This window comes from Poecilia reticulata, chromosome 11, assembly GCF_904066995.2.
Source record: "Poecilia reticulata chromosome 11, P_reticulata-male-v2, whole genome shotgun sequence".
Taxonomy (NCBI): Eukaryota; Metazoa; Chordata; class Actinopteri; order Cyprinodontiformes; family Poeciliidae; genus Poecilia; species Poecilia reticulata.
Window position 1 is genome coordinate 16130808 of NC_088840.1, and position 20257 is coordinate 16151064.

Below are 20257 nucleotides of genomic sequence, written 5' to 3' on the forward strand. Positions count from 1 at the left end.
GGTAGCCATCAGAAACCCAACATGATCTTTGTTCTCCACAATTTATAATCGTCATTTGCCACAAAGTTTTCCCATTAGGACCCTGGCAAGCAAAATCTATTTTAGTGCCCATTTTTCCAGTCTTCCAGTCAAAGACATGATTTAGATTCAGTAGAACAAAAATTGATCACACTTTTCGAAGACTCTGTTAGTCTTTCCCTAAAGCAACAGCGAGCGATACATGTTTTAAGTTGTCCAGTTTTTTTTTGTTTTTTTTTTATTGTCAAGACCCAACAAGCTAAAAATGACACGCCTCTCCAGTATTTATCTAAAAATAATGGCTGTTCTTTGCCTCAGCAGTTCACAACAGGGATCACTATTTAGGGCAACTGCCTTTAAACTCAGCCATCCCTGCTCCCATTCCAATCATCCTGTTTCTGCTCCAATCATCCACTTCAGATGTGATTACATGAACACTTAATACAAAAGTTCCAAAATTATAACAGAATGCCAGATTTAGCAAAGCTGTAAAGTTGATAATAGTAGCATAATTTGTGTGTTTTAATCATCATCAAAACACACTGGTTACCTAATTGGCCCCGAAGGGACTGATGGAGTGCTGTTTTTGGTCGTATTTCACTCGAGCAGTAAACAGGAAAATTTTTAGCGCCTGTATCTGTCTGCTTTTTCCTAATTCTTTTGTTTGTTTTCTCCAATTGATTTGTAAGAGGCATGCATTGGACATTACACAGGAGACCCATGTTTGTGTTTTGTTAGTCGCTTGAGCACAGTAGTGGGTAATGCATAATTTGCTTTTTCAGAACTGACACATTTAGCATTTAAGCAGAATAGAAAATGTTGCAAGGTACAAACCTGGCACAGAAATAGAAAAATACTGGCGTTAAAGTAGCTAAAACCATCTACGTTACCTTGAATTCTTGATTTAATTGAATTTTGACAGTAAGACAAGGTTCTGACACCCAGGGTGCAACTAGAAAATGTTCCCAAGGAGGCCTGTAGGGGGAATTTGGCACTAATGTTTTACATAGATGCATAGTTTCAATGCTGCCTTTTTAATAAATAAAAAGTAAAGCGCTATTACTTCTACATTTTAGTCATGCCATTGCACAAATGCTAAGAAGTGACTCTTTTCTTTAAAGGTTTTGTTGTTTCTTGTGGCCTTTATTTGAAAGTAATTTGACAAGAAAGAGGGTTTTGAGAGAGGGGGAAGTTATGTGGCAAATGTCACCAGGCTGGGAATTGAGCCTGTGACCATCAGCATGAGGACTAAGGCCTTAATGCATGGGTTGTGCTCTGCCCCTGCGCCACCACAGCACCCCAACTTTAGTCTTTTTGACCATTAAAGTATGCGTCAACTAAACTGAATCAAAGCAAACATATCAAATTAATCCAAAACAGTAGCAGAATCAAATGTAAAACTGGACAAGCCAAATCGGAAGATATAAGTAAATTGGAGTTTCAGACTATTAGGTAACTTCTTGAAGCAGCTAGCTGTGCTGCTTTAATTATCTTAGCTTGTATGTGACCAGGAATGCTGACAGAAAATTTTGTTTCCAATGTCTTTTTTTCTGTCTGTCTTTCTTTATCCATTTTATTTGCATAATACTTCAAGATTCCCAGATGTTCTTTGTCCATATGCAGACTATTCAGAGCCATTTGGAGGGAAATTAGATTCTTCTAGACCATATACATATACACATTATACATATACACATTCCCTCTTCAGTGCAAAAAGTTTCTCTATTTGGATTGTTGGCAGGAAAATAATGAAAACACTATTCTCAATTCAGTGGAATCATGAAGCAGGTTCAAGCGGACTGTGGCAAGCACAATATATATTTTGGTCAGTCATTACTGCGTAAAATGACCTTCTGTTGCGCTCTGGGACAAATGTGTAATTTTAAATCACTTATTTTTCAAATCCAATTAAATTACCAGAAAGAGTCATTTGAGCCAGTTCCTGTCAGAAGTGATTTTGAAAGTCATTTGACGAAAAAATATTTCCAAAACCTATGTTTCTCTTGTTGATATGACTGAAATAAGATTTGAATTATCTGCCAGCAGCTAAATGAGAAATGCATTTCACTTTAGGGGTCGCTATGCACGCAAATTTGTAATCACTCGAGCCAATAACGGATTCACTTTCATGTCAATGCAGGATGTAAAAAAAAATAAAAAATCTGCTGCCTCTTTGAAATTCAATGGAGATAGCTGCAAACTTTCATGTGACAGATATACATAATTAGACTCAGCCAAGTGAAGATGAATAAAACTTGGCTGCCTGAAACAAGTTAATCATTTCGCAGAAAGACAATAACCCAGTAGTCACAATTATCTTGTTTTTTGTTTTTTTTGTGGCTCAAATTTTCATCTACCAATGGTAGTTGAAAAGATGTACTTAGTTTCACCGAGCCAAGCGATTTTCCCATATTTAATTGAATGAGCTGCTCTCTGACTGCTCACAAAGAAACATGCAGATGTCAATTATAAGCTCCTTACCTCCACTTCAGCAGTCTGCCTGTGAGAACCCTCCAATGCCAGTGTGTGTGCATGTCACTGCATGTGTGTGTGCAAGGATAAAAATGTGTGTTTTGCTTGTGTATCTATGTCTGTGTGGGTACGGCTCCTTGATACTGTGATCAATGTTTCTCTGAGGCCTGGTTCAATAAACCATTAGATATCCCCCCCAAAGACATCCTGCCAACAGAACTTCATTAGACCCATACACATGCATGCAAAGAAAAACAAAAACACCCCCCTTCTCTCTCTAATTGTCCTGTGTTTACAGGCTGCTGCCATTGGGCCTGAATAACATCATAACCTGGTTTAAGCTACTCTCACAGGATACTTTTCTGTACTCAACATTATTTGCTTTTGTCTGATATGAGAGGGCTGACTTATTTCTTTTAGAAGGACAGGACAGGTGAATAAACGCTGTCGGATTTCATACGATGGACTGGCAGGCAACAAGTTTCAGTGTTGCAGACGTTTGCAAGGACGGACACGTTTTACATTAAACCGAAGCTTACAAGAACGGTTCATTGGGAGTTGCTGCAAATACGATATTTGACGCACTCAGAGCAAGGGGATACTGTTTTTTGCACGGCTATCTCCAGCAGGATGTTTCATTTGCAGAGTAATAAACTGTGTGTGTTTTTGACATCAAGTCTCTCTATGTTTGCTAGACAGCAGTAAATATTAGCCAGTGACCCTGAAATAAATGTGTTTTCAATTTTCACAGTGCACAAGTAAAGCTATCTTTTATTTTCAAAACACACTCACCTCATGGGGGCTTTTTGTTTTTTTTAACCTAAATTCACACTTTTTCCACATTTATCTTTCTGCTGAATCTTCTCTTATCTCTCTTTACGGCCCCTCGCCTTATAACTAATTAAAAGTCCGCTGTATGTGTACGTGTGTGCTCGCGCTTGCACGCACACGTCAGACTTCAGTATTAATTAAAGGTGAGAATGCTAATTGGTCAGATCAATAACAGGTCGTTAGGCCTCGGGGGGCTGACAGCCAATAGGAAATCGTTATGTGTCTGACATCACTGTCACTCTGCTAAAGCTGCACTTTGACGACGCAGACATGCACACAGCCACACACACAAACCAACTGACACATTTCTGTAATCTGAAAGGGTACAATGGCTTCAAAATAGGGTGAGAGACAGAAAGCGAGGTTGGAAACTGAGGAGTTAGCAAGACAGAGAGGTAAACAATTGGCACACAGACAGAATCTTACAGTTTATCCTTCAGACTAGATCAATAACCATTACAGAAAAAAAGGAAACAGAGTAAGAGAGACGTTTTTAAAAAAATGTAACAAATGCCATAGTTGTCACTCAAGAGAAGTAAATAAATTATGGCTGTCAACATCAATGCATTAATGCGTTAAGGTTAATGCATTAATGCATTAATCTGAAAATTTTAACACATTCATATTACATTAAGCAGATTAATCAAACTATCCTATTTTGACCAAAAAGCCTCTCTCCCATACAGGATTACCTAGTTCGCAGCAGTGCATTATGGGAGTGACACATGGGGAGCGACAAACAGCAGTGAAAGTTAAGTTTTAAGACCGCAGCACCAAAAGTTACAAATTTTCAGTGTTGTGTCGCCAGTCAGTGGCGCAACTACACATTATTCAGGTGGATGCGAAAACCCCGGCCCCCGAGGGAAGGAACATCAGGGTGAAGGAGCGACGCTTCCCCCCCGAGGCGACGATACGTGAAGGGTGAAACTCGCTACATTTACCTCGTTATATGCGCGAGGTGAAGGAGCATAAGGCGCGCTTAAGTATATAGGAAAACATCCTCGGCGCGCCGCTCCCTCCAGACGGGGTTTTGGCGCCCCCTCTGGTGCTGCGCCCCTATGTGTTGCATACCCTGCATACCCACTTTTTGCGCCACTGTCGCCAGTGCACATCTGTCTGCACAAGTTTTAATTTTTGCAAATTACAACGGCTGCAGGGATGGATGAGGACGAGTCGCTGTCAAACATGTTCCATAGGAAATGAATGGAGAGGGATATTACTAAGTTAAGGTTTAAAACAAAATTATTTCCTTTAAGCCTTCCTGAATAAAAAAAATAAAATAAAAAAAAACCTAGAAAACTGAGATCTTTAGACATGTTTGCTTTGAGAAAATAAAAGACTGGCAGTTTTAATATGGGGCTTAAGGGCAGTTGATCTCAGAAAAAGGCCTGGCACCCAAGAACTAGAAAATAGAATATTTCTTATTCAGTTTTCCTCTGAATAAGTTTGTTGCTACTCGTATATACTGTATGTGTAGAGGAGTATATTTTTTTAAACTCACAAATTTAAATTTCCCCAACAAATTTAGGCATAGTGATTAATCACAGCACCAGAGTCTTATTAATCCGATTTTTTTTTATTAATTAAAATAAATACATTTGGTGAATACTTTTTTTTTGCTTTTCAAATCCATTCCAGCCAATCTCTTTACGTCATGTATGGTCTGTTTGTTTGTCAGAAATGTCTTAAATTGTCTGTTTTTTGTGTAGTTATGATCTTCTGTTTGTTTCTATGCATTTGAAAATATTACAAAATGTGTGCAATTAATTCAGATTTTAAAAAAACCTGCATTGATAATGTGTGATAGTAAGAGTTTTGATTAACTTATACAAAAATAACCAAATAGACAAGACTAAATTGACAAACAATGTACCTTACTGATAATTGTTTGCTTCTTGTTGCATTAACACAGACTAGTAACAAACTAAAGGTTGTTGTTCTTCATAAAGCTGTTTGACAGACTATCTTTTGACAGACATTCTGTCTTTAAACCAACCAACGCCATGACTTTACAGCAGAGGGAGGTTGTGTAAGGTTAGTGATGTTAAGTGGCATATAAAAAATTAACTGGCAGACTACATCCAGATTATTGCCTCTGATCAATTCCATCATAGGTCATTAGTGAATGAGACCTTTTGTTACACTCTGGATTTTATTGTTCACATTTAAAAGGTGCAGAGACTGAGTTTAGGGTGTATGTTTGAAACAAATAAATCTTCGCTGTGCAGAGATAACATTACTGGATACTACTTTTTTTGCGAGGGTGTATTCAGCAAGCGAGTTACTGTAGGACTGTGCAGCTGTGTGCTATCATGTGTGCAATATCTAATAGCTGTGGTTATTGTAGCATGACTTATTAAATTTAACATCAAGAGGACCCCCTGGAAAGCCTACTGATAGAAACAGGGACCGAACACACCCACATTCACCCAGTTTCTGCCACACAAGTGTCATTTTAAGAGATAATTACAATTTCTATTTTTATTTTATTTTTACACAGGTTTCAGAGTTGCTTCAGTTTAGGGAAGACAAATTACAGCTCTCGCGCAAGAGAGAAACTAATGACCAAACGGACTCGGGTCAGTTCAAGAAGTAAACTTCTGCCAGGGAAAACAAGTACTGAAAAGGACTTTTAGCTAATGCAAAAGTCCTTTTCAGTATATTTAAATTAAATTAAATTTAAATATTTATAAATTAAATTTGCTTTAATAATGACAGGAGCCGCAAAACTGGATCCTGGCCAAAAATATTGAAGAACAAAATGTGTAACTTAGGCCAACCTGAAAAAACAAAGCAAAAAAATAATAAAAAAAATAGAGCAGCAGAATTTGTGAGCCTGAAGACGGAGGTTGACAATCAACTGTGTCCAGCCTCTAAGTGTGCACAGCTGATTGTCTGAGAGAAGGGTGAATAGTTTATAAAGTGGGTGGGTGAAGCTCATCACAGACAAAGTAGACTCCGCATGAGCTTCTGCATCAAAAGTCAAAGTCTAAAGAATAAACTGTTTACGCAAAATATTCTGTTTATACAAAGACACACATTAAACTGGTTGTATTGCATATTTCCCAGGCACACAGTGCCATTTTATAGCACAACCAACTAACTATGCAACATTCAGTTGTTATAAAAATGCATAAATATGACTTAAAATAAATTTGACTGTGATTTAACACCTTGAAATTAGGCCTCCGTCTCTTTAAAAACTTCTGCTCTTTCCACTCTGCCTTCAGGAAGTCGCCACAACATTGCCAAACCAATATAGGATCCATTCTTCTTTGTGTATGGGCCATCATTATCTGCTTGGCTCTGGCTCCGTATTTGCTGATACAAATTCCAGTTTGAATAGGAAGGAAGATGCTGGAAAGGTTTTGATAAGAGCTAACCACCCTGTGCCGGACATAGTCGCCGCCCAGTCCTACACCAGTCTGACATAAAAGAATGAGAGGACACTTTCAACCACATACGAGTAATAAAATAAGTCAGTGACCGGCATGCTTCATAATCCTCATAAAAAAAGAGCTATTGATGGGCTTTCTTAATGACTTTATCTGTGGTCACAGCCCATGTAAGGTCATTGGAAATTTACTGGCTCAGGTATTTAGCTGCATTCACAAGGTGTATGGCTTCTCCAAAAACATAAGGCAGGAACAATTTCAGCTTGAAGTCCGCCATCTCCCCGTTTCACTTTAACATTGCTAGTGAGACTCTTTGCCTTGTTCCAATCAGGAAGGTCATTCTTATCATTGTTGAACATCAAACCAATAGGACAAACACTCAGAGACTCGAAGCCCCCCATTATAACTCCTCGTGTGCAGACTTTTCACCGTTTCTGTTTTCTGGTAGGAAAAGGTGGCAAAATAGTTTGAAATTAACCCTTTATTATTATGCCTTAAATCATTAAATTAGGTTATGTTAGTCCTGCAGTGGCTGACCTTTTCCAAAGGTCAGTGGGTGTCGTGGATTTAGGTTGTGATGTAGCAATGAAAAAAGCTTCATTGACCAGTTGGCAAATAATAAAACAACAAAAAAAGAAAAAAAAATAGAGGGAGGGTGCTTGCCTCATGTACATTTCTTGCTATTTCAATACATTAGACAAGTTGAGGTGAAGAGCAATGAGACAGAACGGACAACTTTAGCCAAGTTTAGTTTCTGCAGCCTGGTAACGCTTGACAGTAGACCAAAATCAAGCACGTTTCATGCCCCAGAACAAGATTTCTCAGGCTTTGCCTATGTAACTCTATATAAAATGTGTAACTGTACAAAATAAATGGTAATACTGGCAATGTGTTATTAACATTTTGCAGTTATTTACAATTCTTTTCAAAAGGCACATGGGTCATGACAAATTACTCTTCAAATTATCTATGCCACGCCAATAACCTCGTCCAATACTAAATAGAGAAGTAAATAATAATAATAATAATAATAATAATAATAATAATAATGTCTCAGTAATATTTCAAAATATTTTGGTTCCAGCAGTATACTTCGCAGTGACTGCAGATATGTAGATCGGGAGACCAAAACGCTTAGTCTGTACAACTTCTACTTCTGCTATTCCATCTGTATTTCTTCCCCAATAGCTTATTTTTTTGCTATTCAACTATTTCAGTGGCAAAAAATAAATAAATAAATAAAATAAAGAAGGTTGTTTGCACCATGGGAAGAAAGGTTGTTTACCTCGACTCCTAGTTTTTGCCTAGGCTGGAACCTGCTTACTACTAGCTGCCGGGGAGCGGCTCTGCTTGGTGGTGATCGACACCTTGCAGCTGCGCAGCGCTGCTCGTCGTCTTCTTGGATCCGAGAGTGGCTGTTTCTAAGGCTTCCAAGATCGTATCTCTCTCATCAGCTCCTTGCTTCTCTTTCTCAGTTTCTACAACAAATGATTGATCCACCCCCCCTCATCATTAACAAATCCTCAGTGCCGGCCTACGACTCAGATTGTGAGTTTCTCTCTTCATCTTCCAACTCGAAACACACCACCACTGCCTGCTGCACGTTGATTCTTTGCATCATCCTTTATATACAACCTCCCCCCCCCCATCTATCCCACATTAAACTACGTAAAGATTACAAACTCGATGTCAAAAATCGCTACAGTATCAGCACTTTCGGTCGATATTGCGATCTCACTTTTCTCCCGCAACTCAGCAATAACTCGAGCCCATTTTTATTGGTTGAGTATGTGAGATATCCAATAGCAAATGGATCTCATGTTGCATTTTATATTTTGTTTGTTGCAAACTTGGTACCTTTCTCACTCTCGAATAGGCAAGTTTTAAACATTTTTCTGATATTCTGAAAAAAGATGGCTTAATTATTTTAGAATAACTCTGAAGTTATTTGTCTGTCATGCAACAGAGGCAAACATCACAGAGAAAAACTTGGACTCCAATCTGCCGAATAGGAGTTCAGTTCAGAAAATTTACTCGCTTTTTTCCTCAGAGGATCTTTGCATGGGATCCAAATCGTAAAACATTTAAGTTTCGCCCCTTCCAAGGAAATGGTTTCATACAGTGCTTTTATCTCTGTCAGCTAAAGCATATGGTCTGTATTTCTATTTTGCAGATGCATGTTACTCGTGAAAGATGAAATTCAGGAGTTTATTGGCTGATAAATAAGGAATAATATTTAGGCAAGAAAAACATGTAATGAGATTGCTTTATCGTTGCTGTTCCTAACGATTAAAGTGAACAAATAGCCAATTAGCGAGGTTCAGACAGCTGTCTAAAAGAGATCATCCACAGTTTCCCGAGAAAGATGCCAAAGCGCAAAAACAGTAAAATAAAAACAATGCAAAATTAAGTACAGCAAAAAAAAATAAAAATAAAAAAATAACAAGAAGAACAACAAAAGCTAATGTCTGAGTCTCAATTTTTAAAACTATTGAGATAAATCTGAAATGCTTCCGCCTTCTCTCTCCCCCATGTTCGCTCAGGAAGGTGCAGCTCCCTGTTTGAGCGCCGTTTGGGATTAATCAGGCCAATTGTCAGAATAAAACTTTTCACATTGCATAAACGAAAAGCATAACCACGCAGTTTCTTGAAGTTTTATTTTTCACTTCGGCATCGCTTTTCTACTTCCTGTACTAGCCGTACCAAAAGCACTGGAAGCTCTGAAAAGTGAAATAAAAAAAATCTGCTGACAGAACAAGGAACACAGCACCTGAGGAACACAGTGCTGTTAGACATTTTAACTATTTATGATGATTAAATTTTGAGAGAAAACCCCTAGAAATGGCTCTAAATAATGAAATACTGACGTGTTGCATTTTATTACGGCTACAGATAATTCTAGATTCTATTTTCTATGTGGCAATGACACAGTTAGAAAAGGTTCTTTTTTTGACTAGCACACAATGTCGACGTCGAAAGTTTTGCATCCGAATGCCGCTTCTGAGCTCATGGCGCAGAGAACTGCCATGTCAGCATGACCCTACTTGTTTTCTAGTTATGGTAATCAGGTGACATTCCTTCTTGCTTGGCATGAAATGCTGATTGGATGGACCGAGGTGGAGACCCTGAAGTGAGGCCATTTGATTGGTTGGCTCATATAAAGCTGAATAATGGACTGACATTGGACAAGTGGCCACCCTGTCACACTCGCACATTGCCGCTGCACAGAGGCACACATCTGTGCTCAGAGATATTAACTATGTACCATGACAGCCTATATTTTACTCAGGTGGCCAGTGGACATCTGACAGTGCTGAATATCAAATCAATATATCATTTGATGTAATTTCTATCCTGTACCGGCGCAGAAGGGTTTGGCAGCTATTCCCTATAATTTCATCACAAGCTCATTTAATGTCATTCAGATAAGAGTTCAATATATCATTTGATGCACTTTACACTCTTATCAACTGTGGGGCACAGAAATACTTTACGGCAAATACGATTTCATTATTTAGATATTACACACTGGTAATTATTTTTTTGGAGACTCTTTGAGGTTAGACAAGTGTCCAATTCAGGCAACAGACCATTTGGCAGCTCAGTATGAACCCATTGCTGAATTCTTGGGTATTTTTTTTTTTCTAGGCATCATTAATTGATCATTTTCTATACTTTTCTGATGTTGGGCAGCCACTCTATCCTTCAGTCCAGAAATTAATACTTTGGCTGGCTTTTACAATAATTACATTATCCAGGCATCAAAGTGATGCATTGTGTGGACAGAGATTTGGCAGCTATTGTGTCCCATACCATTAATTACACACTATGATCCAGATAATAAGCTGATGTCACTTGCGCCTGACAACTGCGAGTAACCTTGAGGAGTTTCACTCTTAACTTTTTCACAAAAGCTTCAGGACCATTGGATGAGGATTGTAATAATGGTTTGCAACAAAATAATTTCAAAACTACACAGTATTAGATATGTGATATGCTCCACTTACTATGTGTCTTACAACGTCTGTTCTCCATGCAGTTTCAGGTCACTTATGTTGTAGGATTTATTTACTTTTCCGCCTAAAGGGGACCTACTGTGCTTCCTTGAACAAGTAAGGGGACTTATATGGGCTACAAAACACGTATATTGCAATTTTGCACACCATCATTCTCAGATGAGATTGAACCTGGTGAGTTCAACCTTTTTGTGCATTTATGCACCTATAAGAATGAGCTGTTTTAAGGCTATGAAACTGTTATGCAAATAAGCCGTTGCTGGCTGTGCCTCCCAACTGAGTCGTTACAATCACACTTTATTCGCATGAAAATGGCTGCAAACAGATGCACAATTTACAACTGTACACCTTTGAACGTGAATCAGACCCAGAAGCAGAAGAAGCGGAGCCTCCTGAAAACCATAAAGGATGCAGCGAGCGGTTTCTGAATGGTAAATCAAGTTTAATGTGCAGAATTGCGTTGAACAGTAGGGACAGCGCTTCCCTCCAGGCGAAGTCTGTTGGCAAATCCTGTTAGTCGTTTTCTTAAGAGTGCATTGTGAAGTGATTCCCACAAACTATAATTTTCTTTGCCAATGTGGCTGGGACATTACTGAAAGACCCACTGGTGTGTGGACGGGCTCCGCCACTCCTATCCCAGACCGTAGTACCTCTTGATGGCCTCTACAGGCTGATGGTTCTCCTCTCTGTAATGGATATTTGAAGTTAGAAATTATTCCATTTTGGGCCACTAGTAAGGTGTAGATCCACCAGTTTGCAACAAAATAAGAGCCGCTACGATATAACTTATTTGCTAAATGTATTTCTAGCTCCCATTTAGCTCATTAACTCTTTTTTTCGGAGAAGCCCAAACTACTCCAAGTGAACATAAAACCTTAATTGCGGAACAGAGAACATTATTTAAATTTTTTTTGCCATTTTCATTTACCACTGGTATCGTCTACCTCTAATAAAACAAAACGATGTGCTGCTATTTATTCAGTGCCAAGGCAATAAAGGTAAGTCATGAATGGAATGCAGATAAATGTCAAGAATTAAAAACATCTAAATTTGCCTTTAAAATAATGTCTGCAGTTATTCTTTAGATATATGTGTGTGGGAACAGCATGAGATTGTTTTGATTGATGTCCCTGTGGTGAAGCTAACCTTGTAGGTAAGGTAAAAATCCCAAGCTGTATTCACATTATAGATAGCACACACAAATGCAAAGATACACACATACAACTTTAAAACAGCCATGATTTCACATTGTATTGTTACAGGAAAGTCCTTTTTTTTTCTTTTATAAATACTCTCACTATCCTTATTTTTTGTTTCACAGTGTAAATTTGGTCCTTACAATTTTCTCCTGCTTTTTCCCTATATATTTTTTGTCACTCCTCCCCTCCACCACATCACTCAAATATTCAATTGTTTCACACCTGTTTGCATTTACACTTGGAAATAGACACATGTCCTAATTGGACACATGTTATACTGAGAGATTTAAACACACTAACACAACGCACCAGTTTTCTCCTGATTTAGTACTTACATATTTCTACTCATTTTTAATTTTTAATTATATTTTGTGCATAACATGTATATTGCGTTCTCTGCTAATAATAGAGCAAAACTCAAGTCTATGCATATATATTTAGATGTATAAATGCAAAGGAGACATATGTATAATTTGTAAAACGATCAAAGAACAAAAAAATGATCAGATTTCTTTTTTTCTTTTTTACAAAATCGCACCCTTCCGGATCACAAAAAGAGGCAAACTGTAGCCGTTTTAGTATGTATTTTCATCATTACATGTTCACACGGTGTGTGCTTACTGTCCTAAAGTCTTCTTTAATCAGCCTCAGCCATTGGGGGTCACATTGTCTTTTCAGTGATACCATTATCTGAGTTAGATTCAATGAAACAAACTCAATTGAATTGCGGCAAGGGAAGAAAAACTGAATGACCTAAAGTGAGAAAGAAAAGACAGAGACAGATGGGGGGGGTTGATAGATAAAGGGGTGGACATTGTCAGTCCCCTCAGGTCTCTTTGATAAAGATCAGAGCGGCCACAGCGAGAGCCTCAATCACCATCCTAATGTGCGCGCAGACGCACGCGCAAAACACTCGCGCAACACGCCACAAGCGAGCTCCCGCTCGCTTGCTCACGCACGCAGATGCACAAACATGAATTTTACACTCAGATCATGTTCAAATTAAAGAGACTAGTGTCGAAATCAATCAGTCAAGGACTGATAAGCGATCAAAAGGCCCCGAGAAACAAATGCCGGGGCACTCGTTCAACGGGTGGCTCTAAATATGGATCCTAACTGAGATTTACTGTTTCCTCTGAGAGCCTGCTAACACATGCGATGCATGAAGCGTTCAGATAAGATTCATTAATGTGAGAATTGAATGTTTACCTAATGTGACTGGCATCTACTTATTGACGCAGAGTTAATAATGTGTTATTATTGCCGTCGGTATGGCAGTTTGTTGTTTGATATGACAAATGATTAACCTCCATTCCACAAGAATGTCATAATAAATGCAAAATAAGTTACACGCCACTACTTTTGCTTGTGGAAAAAAAAAAGTGTTTAAACAGTAAAATGAGTTCTTGACAGCCATTGAATTATATATCAACTAACATGACCGCTTTAAAAATTTAAAATAGTCTGTGTGGTTAGACAAATGCTTCTACTGGAGAACTCTGTAGATTTTCGTCTTTAAGTGTACATATACCACAGTCAAACAAATATCTCCATTTTGGGGTTGACTTGACACAATACAGTTCAACAGAGTTCATTTTTGATAGCTTACTTTAAAAGTCATCTAAAAAATTTTTAAATCAATTTTCCTACAGCTTTCAGGGCTGAGTGCTTAAGGTTTTTTTAAATACCTCTTTTCTGAATAGGTTTCGTCACAAAGATGGTTACGTGTTTAGAATTTAGATCCGTCTCTATTAGAATACAGTTTGGTTTTTTTCCTTCTAAAAAGCAATAAATAAGCAGACAAGATTTGTCAAGCAGATCAAACAGAGTCAAGCCTCTCCAAAAGGAGACTGATCTTTAAGCCTAAAATTGTTTCTCAAATATTTGAGGTAGAGATACTTTTTTTTGATGCTTAGGGCCAGTTAGTGAACATCTGGACCAATCCTCCATGGCCTGTGCCCTGCAACTTTGAGATGAGTCTCTGTTTCAACACACCTGAGCCAAATAAGGAGATAATTAGCAGGACTCTGGGGAACATCACCATGTACTGAGGAGGCAATTCAGCCATTTGATCCATGTGTCTTTGACCAGGGACACATCTAGCAACAAGGGTGTTGTTAGCATAAAGTTAATCTGATAAAAAAAAGTGTTGTTTTTTTTACATTAGTTTTCAGTTTTTATGTGCCTTTTGTGAGTACAAAGCAGCTATTGATATTCGCAGATCAGGTAAAAAAAAAGAAGTGCACCGTCTCCAAAGATTTGTTTCAGCAGCGACTCATTTTATTACAGCTGCAGCCTGATTGTAAATCAGAGTTTTAAATTTTAATCAAATATGTTGTGGGGATCTTAACTGCAGAGAGTTGTAGTTTTCAGTAAAACACTGATTATGTGGGGAAAAAAGATAAAGAAAGAGTGAAGAAATACTTAACCTAACAGCATCCTCAGTGAAGTGATTGCATGTCGACATGATATAAATACAGTGCACTCTGGAATTTATGTGTATTTTAATTGCGTCTGTGGTTTTGGGATTTAGATTTGTACGAAATTCATCTTAGTTTAATGTAATTGTTTTATTTTTGAATTAGTTATATAGATTCTCACTGACCTGACTGATTGGTCTAACAGCTACCATGCCTACTTATAGTGTGCCAACCCAGACCAGGGCATGTCACAGGATTCAAGCTGCTGCATGTACGTCTCCCAAGTTACATACATGCAATGAGTTGCTGACATTATGACTCTTTTTCTCAGTTATAAAAGCAGGTAATCTGAGTGAAATGTAGAATCAAATACAACTTTTCTTGGATGGTTACCATACCAGAAGGTTAAAAAATGATTGTGCCATACTCAGTTCCAAAAGTAATGACAACAGTTAAAAGGCAAAATTATTTTTTCAAAAATGTTGTTAAAGCTGATCAGGGCTAATGCATAATTATGCATTTTTCTTCTATAGGGGATTACCATTCACTGTCCATCTTTCATACATCAAGGTTGTAGTGGGTCAGGAAATGAGAGCACATACAGAAGGTCACTGCTTTGGCTGCAGATCCCAGTGAGTGCGCAACAGCCTTCATGATATTATGAGGAACTGATGGACAAATGCCCAGAGCGCAGATGGGTCCACCCATGCCACTGACATCTGGCCAGTGAAGGTTCCCAAAGTGTTTAACCAGCTGCCAGCAGCTTCTATGTGTTTGCAAAATACATCTCCCCAACCCAGCAACTCCAAACAGAAAGAGGGTTTGGAGAAAACAAAAAACAAAACAAAAAATTATATTTATATATATAGTCTTCCCACCATTTATACTGCTTCAGCAAAACCAGAGTGAACTTTTCCACCTCCACTTTAATGTGCTTTTTGATATTTCCAAGTCCAATTAATGTAGAAAGCTGTTGATTCTGCCTTCATTTTTTTCCCTGAAAAAGAAAAAATGTTGGATTTAATTTGGCTTTTATCTCCTTTCTTTAGCTTAACTAGACTGTATACGTTTTTATTTCAGTCATTAAGTAAACACTGCTGAAAGTAAGAGAACAACAAAGTAATGATGTGCTAATTTCAAGGAAGAAAAAATGGCAGATAATGAATGTAAAAATGGGAGAGGAAATTGTTCACATTTTAGTCATAAAAGAATGATTGGGCAATATATTTATGGTTGAAGTTAACACGTAAGACATGCTTTATGGAAATGTTTTTCAGTTGTAGATCGAAGTGTTCATTGCTATGCGTCTGACATGTTTTTTGCCTTTTCAAGACTCTTAAGTAACTTCAGTCTTTTTGCACAATTACCATTTTGCATTTTCTTATTTAAATCATTTTATATTTGACATTTTTATGGCTCCAAGAAATCGTCTCCTCTAGATTTATACTTACAGCAGAGACATTTTTTTTGCCCTATTGGACAACTGTTGATTTAAAGTAATTTTCTGCAACTCGATTTTAGATAATAAAAAAAATAAATTTGATGTAAGGAGGCGGTGGAGGTCCCGGCTGTTTGTTTTATTCAAAACAGATTTGACTTATTGTTAGTGCTGTCAATCAGTTAATCACATTCCTAAATGTGTTAGCTTTAAATATAAATATGTACGCAGCTGTGGTTCTTGCGGGAATGGATGGTGCTTTAGACAAGACCTTCCTTCTAAATGTAGACGTGCACACAAGAAAGTTGAAAATGTTTCAACTTTTTTCGCTGCCTGCCATCGCGGAAAACTTTTACCGTCACTCCTTGTTGGCCGAACCCACAGCGCTCGGCTGTGAACCAGGAAACCCTGCGTGGGAGAGAGGTTTTTAGGTCCAAGTAGGTTTGATTAATCTTCATTATGTAATATTTTCTCGTTAACATTTTCAGATAAATTGCATACCTTAACGTGATAACATTCTCAGCGGTACTTGTTGTCCACGTTTTTAATGTTTTCAGTGAATGACCAACTTCTTTCGTACTTGCAAGAATAAAGCTTAAAAGGTAATGGCTTGAAAACTTTTTTTTTATGTGAATCAATAAATTTTTTGTGCGGTTTTGAGTTTTATAAAGACATATCACTTAGATCAACACTTTGGTGGCCTTTGCAATTTCCATTGAAAATAGAAATCTTAAACTGTTGGATTGTTATGCTGGTGTCCTTTACGGTTTTGCTGTTTCTCTAAAAAAAATAAAATAAAATAAAGATTCAGGGTTAGGTTTGTGTTTGAAAGGTACATTTGAACATCATTCATGTGTCATTCTGCAGAATTCAAAGTCTTGAACTATATAAATAGTTAGATAGATGCTTTTATTAAATATTCTCAAAAAAAGTCAATTTGCAGCACAGAAAGAGCCACAAGGTGAAACCTCTGACATCTGGAATTAAAACTGACATTAAAAGAGAAACACATTAAATCACTCAAACTGTAACAATCGAAAAGGAACAACAGATAAACTAAAACTATCACGAGCACCGACACCACACTCTTTTTTTTTTACCTTCCTAGTTTTTATCTTTACTCTTCAATACTTTCCCTAAATAATTAAAGATAAACACAATCCAATTACAATATAAAACAGGAATGAACAAAACGATAAGCACGGCGTTGAGCATAAAAGATGAATAAGCAGACGAGTAAAAAGACAGGAAATGAGGCAGAAAGAGAAAAAAAAAATTATTCTACACGGATCATGCAAGGAAAGCATGCATACCTGTGTGTCAAGCTCAGGGATAATCTGCAATTCTGTCTCATCAGCACAATATCAAACAGCCTCAGACGCAGCGTTAAATTATACATCACTGTATTTCTCTGTCTCTTGTTCAAATCCACGTGCACATATGCAGACTCCATGGTATGTGCAGGCAGATGAATTAGTCATGAACCGAGTATCTTCAGAGGGACAGGAAGAAAGATTCAAGGTGTCCGATGAGCACATCAAAGCCTCTCCCGAGTGGACAGACTGCAGAGGACAATGCTAACCTTCTGTACCATTGCTCCGCTGAACACAGGCTTCCGTTACAGTGGCCACTTGATTTGTTCCTTCCTGGGTTTTTTTTTTTTTTTTTTTCTGTGTGGTGAGTTCTTTAGTCACAGCCTGTTTTTTATTTTTTTTTGTCCTACATACAGAGCTGGGGTATTGCTCCCATCCGTTCACCTGTTTCTCCACTTATGTTGGAGCTTTAACGAGAAAAACGAGGAAATCCAGAACCTCTCCCTCCGACCGACATCCTCCAGCCCTTCCTGCACTCATGATTGAAGTGTCTAGAGGTATTCCATGGCCAAGTGTGATCTAAAAGGCCCGAGGCATCACATCAAGCCAGGAGAAGACCCTGGAGCAGAGTGCACTCTCGGCTGGATGTGGCCGGAACAGACGCACAGTGAAGAGCGCAGGAGGATTGAGGAGCAGATGCACACATTTCCTTTGCCTTTTTCAAAGTTCATTTCGGCATATCTGCCTTACCCGAATGGCATGCTCTCTTGTTCTTCCCATTTGTGCATATTTTTATTTATTTTGTATTTACCAACACAATCTATCTTGGTGCTGTTAACTACTTATCTCACCATCACACATTCTTATTCTTATAGATTGTTGCCAGGCTTTGTTACAATACAAAAAAATATTGATGGCTGAAGTCAATCTGGTTCATGTACGTCATTTCAAAGGAAAACTCTGTTTTTAAATGGGGTACACACAAAAAGAATTTAGGGTTATATTAAACCTTTCCTTTTAAAAGGAAGATTCACTGACATCTTGCAGCAACAGGTTTGGGAGGGGGCACACTACATTTCACCAATCTCATCCCCTACTGCACCCTCAAAACCCCCCCCCCCCCAAAAAAAACAAAAAAAAACCCCCAGCACTATCTTTATTTTGTATTGCCTGCATCAAAAACCTAGACTTTTTTTTTAAAAACATTTAAACCAAGGACTGGCAATGCATGCTTTTTCCATTCAGATTTAAAGCCAGCGTTTAACATGTTTTACACTGCACCAAGATGACTGGCTGAAGTCTCTCATAACACCAGTGTAAGTAATGTTTCATTTTTTTACAAATGGCAATTGTGCTCTTCGTCTCTTTCACAGTGTCTGTCACTGTACTGCGGCACACTGAGTCGGAGTCAAAAGGCTGCATGTACCAACAGCAGGGGCTCCTTAGATAAGTCCCCTGGATCTTCTCACTGACAGCTAACTCCCTCTGTGTCACATCTACACACAGACATAGATACACAGAAAGTGCACAGAGCAATCATGTGCCAAGTGTCTTGGTGGAAATTTGTGCCAGTCAGTAAATCTGGGACAACTGCTTCAACTTGTAATATCCAGACACCCATGAAGATATGAACTCAGACGAAGCATTTGTGTAGATTCAAACACAGGCGCTCTGCAATCAGCGGCGGCGTGATTACGCAGTGCAACAGACCCAGAGCAATCCAATGATTACCCATCAGTTCTCCACCTCTCTCTCAAAGACGGGCACAGTGACCCATGATGGGAGGCAGAAAGACTCTTAAAGGAGTTTGGTAGCATCACGTTGAAAAATATAAAAAATGTGCGGGAATGATGTACTATCCGTTGAAATATTGAAAACTTTCGGAGAAACAAAGTGATAGCAGTAGTAATGTTGATTTAGAATGAAGTTAATGCTTGATTTAAGGTGGCTTTGAATATGTAACTTCTGGTTTAACGTCTTTTCAATGCTGTTTGTTGAAATAACGGTTAGGAAATGCATTGACGTGTTTTTGTGGCCATGAGATGCCAGTAGAATATAAAATGCCCATTTAGTGTTGTAGATTAAATCTGAAATTTCAAAGCCAGCCCTATTTTACATGAACAGAACATGAGATTTATTCCATCCCTGTTGTATTTTAGTCACAGAACATAGGCTGTTGTCAATGTCACTTCAAAATACTAATTGGTTTCACCTATACAACACAGTGAGAGGAAAAGCATCATCCTTTATTTTAGGTTTTATGCATTAAAACACAGTAAAAGACGGCCTTGTCCTTACTGAATATCAAGATTTGAAAGCAAAGATGTTTCATTCAGTTAATATTTTAATCATATTACAATTTGAATGCAGGCTTAGACATTCACAATTTCACTTTGTAAAAACTTTCTGATAATCTTTATGGGAAAACTCGTTTAGAACATGTATATGTCGCAGTTTATTGCAAAAGCTTTGTTCATTATTTTTACCTTACCAACAAGGTAAGGTTTTTTTTTAGTTTGGATCAGTAAACTAAGAAATAGTTTCCCAGAGTAAAAATGATAATTGGGTTTTTTCTTTTCTTTCTTTCACAGTCCACATGTTTGGGGTAGATTTAAAATATGATGATTCTAAGGCCATTTTCCTACCCTATTGTACAGTTCTATTAAATTTAAAAACGCGTTACAACGAGGTTTGTTTGTTAGATTAAAAGTATATAAAAAACAACATTTAGGCAGGTACCCAACTTATTTTTTTGTAAAACGCAAATTTCTGTTTTAAAAATGTCTTATAATATTCTTACCTTAGATGTTGTGTTTTAATTAGTTGAAAATCAAAAATAATTGGAAATAAAGGCTCAGAGGCAAGAGTATGTGTATAATTTATCCAGATAATTAGTTTCACTTAGTGAGTTAAGTTAAAGAAACCTTTTTTTTAAATTATATTTAAATCTATGTAGTTAAACTTTTGAGAACTGAGCTGGAAAATGGAAGAATGCTAATCTTTGACTTTTTAATATCTGTCATGAATTATGCTGGATTTCAGTTGGTGGACGGTTGTTTTATGTTTAAGATAGTTTCCTTCTTTATATTTTGCAATTGTTTAGAATGCAACAGCTTATGATGAATACGTATAAACACTGTAATTGCGTCATTCCT

The 20257-nt window shown here is 37.7% G+C and overlaps 1 protein-coding gene across 9 annotated transcripts in view; it reads right to left on the reverse strand.

Annotated features, from left to right (window-relative positions):
* LOC103472465 (CUB and sushi domain-containing protein 3-like) overlaps window positions 1-20257 on the reverse strand; it is a 393820-nt gene that overhangs the window by 253897 nt on the left and 119666 nt on the right. The window lies entirely within an intron of this gene.